The sequence below is a fragment of the Muscardinus avellanarius genome (assembly GCF_963383645.1).
Source record: "Muscardinus avellanarius genome assembly, chromosome: 7".
NCBI classification, from domain to species: domain Eukaryota; kingdom Metazoa; phylum Chordata; class Mammalia; order Rodentia; family Gliridae; genus Muscardinus; species Muscardinus avellanarius.
The window spans coordinates 60,704,634-60,708,206 of record NC_137793.1 but is presented as its reverse complement, the minus strand read 5'-3'; positions in this window follow the sequence as shown (position 1 = coordinate 60,708,206).

The window sequence follows — 3,573 nt, the reverse complement described above, 5'->3', positions numbered from 1 at the left end:
ACAGGAATTGGAGCACTTGCAATTTACTGAGGGGGTCCTCTCAGGAAAAACCTGCAAGGGAGGGAGTGAAGAGGAGAGGTGTAGAACTGGGTGAAGTTCAAGCTTTAGTCTGATCCACAGGAACGGGCTCTTTTGTGTAGACACAGTTGTTTTCTCAGCAGCCCTTTGGGTTGGCCTTTGAATCTGTGCATCACTTCTCCATGGGCTGAGGATTGACCAAGATGTCAGTGGGGGAAGAGGAGTAACTTTCCTGGAAAGGAAGATTTTCAAGGACAATTCTCCAAAGGTAAAAAGCAGTTGTAAGCCATTAGCAGCTACAAGAGGTCTGCATTGGCTCAACAGGACCTGGACAGGGCCCCAAGGCAGCTATTATGCTAGGCTTAAGGGCCTATTGTAGCTCTCCATTGAAGTAGGATAAAATCAAAACGATTCGACATGGCCCTTGTCTATTTCACTCTTGCCAGTGGACATCTCATCCTTCTCTCTGTCATGTGCTGTCCTCTACTCCAGTTTTCCTAACAGGCTGAATCTCCTCTCTAGATTAACACCCCTATTCTTTTGCCCTTGTTCTTTCTCTGTGAAACCCTCTTCCTTTCTGCTCACCCGGAAAGCTCCAGCTCAGCTGTCACACTTGGGCGATGACTGCTGAAATTCTTAGGCAGTTGAAATTCTTAGGCAGAATTAATCTCTCCCATATCTGATTGCCAGGGCATTTTGTGTGTGAGGGGCTGCAGGGAGTACTGGGGGTTAAACCCTTGTGTGTTCTACCTTTGAACTACACCCAAGCCCGAGTTGTTGTTGTTGTTGTTGTTGTTATTGTTGTTGTTGTTGTTGTTATTATTATTATTATTATTATTATTATTATTATTTTGAAAAAAGGTCTCACTAAGTTGCCTTGGCTGTCCTAGAATCTACAATCCTCCTGTCTCAGCCTCCCAGGTACTGGGATGACTGGTATTTGTCAGAGTTCTTGTTTCTTCACTAGACATCTGAGGACAAGTGTTGTCTGCCTCCCAATATTTGAACTCCAAGGACCTATTAAAAGGTCTATTACTTTCTGAAAACTCCATACATGTTAATATGTGTACCTGTGCCCTTTACATAGCTGGCAACTGGTACATCTCTAAGGCATGAAATAACTCACAGGTCTCTCATGACAAGGCCACTGCTGATTGGCTCACTTTCCAGCTTACTGCTATGATTCCTTTGATTTGCATTTGTGATCCTTATCCCTTTAGTTCATCTCTATCTTTCTGTCATTTTCATGCTGTTGGGGCTGAGAAAATAATACCCCAAAATGTGATAATTTAGCATGTTACATTAAAGTAAAAGAGGTTGTAGATGTTCAGGAGTCTCAGAAACAAGTCTTTTTTCTGACCTTCCTCTGCCCTTCCTGTCCCCAATCCCTCACTTTTCCTTGAAGTGAGTCATAGGAACCAGAATTAATCTCCCCCGAGATGAATCCCTCTCTCCAAAGCAAGCCATGCACCCTAGGAAGGTCACTTCCCGCCTTTACCCTTGTAGACCCTCTTTCTGAAAAGCTTCCACCCAGGACTTGAGAGGAAAGCCTGCTACGCAGAAATGCCAGGGGAATCTGAATCTGAATCAAGAATTGCTAGATTTCTCTTTCAGTGTGTTATTAGTAGATCATAACGTTTTCTTCAATCACATTTCTACATGACTGTCCATTCTTAATAAAAAAAAAAAAACTAAGCATAAAAACAGTTCGCTTGGGTCTGTGATTCTACATACCTGAAGGCTATTGTGTCTCATAAACCTGTGATTAATCTTTTAAGCTTTTCCCCTGCTAGCCTGTATTTTGTTATAGGAGTGTTGCCCAGGACCATAAATAGGGGGAGGAAAAGAATCACACTTTTCTTCCCCTACATGATCACAAATACTAAAAATAGACAAGGTCCCCTTTCTGTGAAAGACTTGAGGGTCCCACAGAATGTAGTTTATACGAATCCAAAAGGCAAATAGAAAATTACTAATCAAAACAATGTCTTTTCTGAAAGTCCTGTTTGTCAGAGGCAATATCAATACTGAAGTGAAAAGGTGATGAAGGCATTTTTTTTACTTTGATTTTTGTATTATCAAGGCATCCAAACAACAGATGTTTTCTTTATAATAATTTTCATTTATACTTGTCTATGCTTTTTTTTTCCAGGTTATTCAAGTTTACCTTACATAAAATAGAACCCATTCTCTTTATTTATTTGGTTGGTTTTTATTGATGCACCATAATTATACATCACAATGAGGTTCAGAGTGATACAAACATATATGCATACAGTATGTGGTGTGTCTCCCTCTGTATCCTACTCTGCTTCCCATACATAACATTGAAACTGGTATTGGTAACTTCATATATGAACACAGCATTATTTAAACTATTTTCTTCATCAAGTCTCTCCTCTCACTTCCCCACCTCCTTCTCAACTTTCCCTCCACTATTCTATTAGTCTCTCCTTTTATCTGAAGTCCCTTTTGTTTCCTATTGTCTCTAGGAAACATAGAATGAGAGAAAGCACACAACCTTTGACTTTCTGAGACTGGCTAACCTCGATTAGCATAATATTTTCTAGTTTCATCCATCTTCCTGCAAATAACGTAATTTTATTTTTATGGCTGAGTAAAATTCCATCATGTGTAGATCTCATACTTTCATAATCCTTTCATCTGTTGACAGACACTTATGCTCGTTACATAGTTTGGCTATTGTGAGTTGTACTGCTATAAATATTGATATGCATGTATCACTATAATATTCTCACTTATCTGGGTATGGTAGCACATGCTTGTAATCTCAGTACCTGGGAGGCTGAGACAGGAGGATCATAGGTTTATGGCCAGCTTCAGCTATTTAGTGAGGTCCTCTGCAACGTAGTGAGACCATATTTCAAAAAAAAAAAATAAAAAAAAATAGAGCTGGGATACATCCCAGCTCAGAAGTAGAATGCCCTTGAGTTCAGTCCCAGTACTGCAAAAGAAAAAAAATATTCTGATTTTAATTCCTTTGGAGAGATTGCCAAGAGTAACATGGCTGGGTCATATGGTGCTTTTATTCCTAGTCTTTTGAGGAACTTCCATCCTGTTCTCCAAAGTGGCTATAATAATTTGCAATCTCAACAACAGTATGTAAGTGTTCCTATTTTCCCACATGCTCACCAGCATTTATTGTTTTTTTAAATGTCCATTTTTATACAATCATATAACCATCATCCCCTTCTATGACCACTGTCCCCAGTCACCCCATGACCTTCCTTTTTTAGTATTTTATATAAATACATACAATGTAGTATATTTTTCTGTTTTATTCATTGACTTAGCAAAATATCTAGATTCATTTATATTCCTATATATTTAGTGTTTTGTTCCTTCATTATAAAATATTCTAAATTTTATATCCACTCACCAGTTGACACACATTTGGTTTCTTTCATTTTTGACTACTATTAATATTGATAAACATTCATGAATGCACAAGATTTTTGCATAAACTATGCATCTTTGCTCCTCTTATTAGAAGCTTTCTTGGTTGTCTGGGTAGTGTACATTTAACTTTATGAG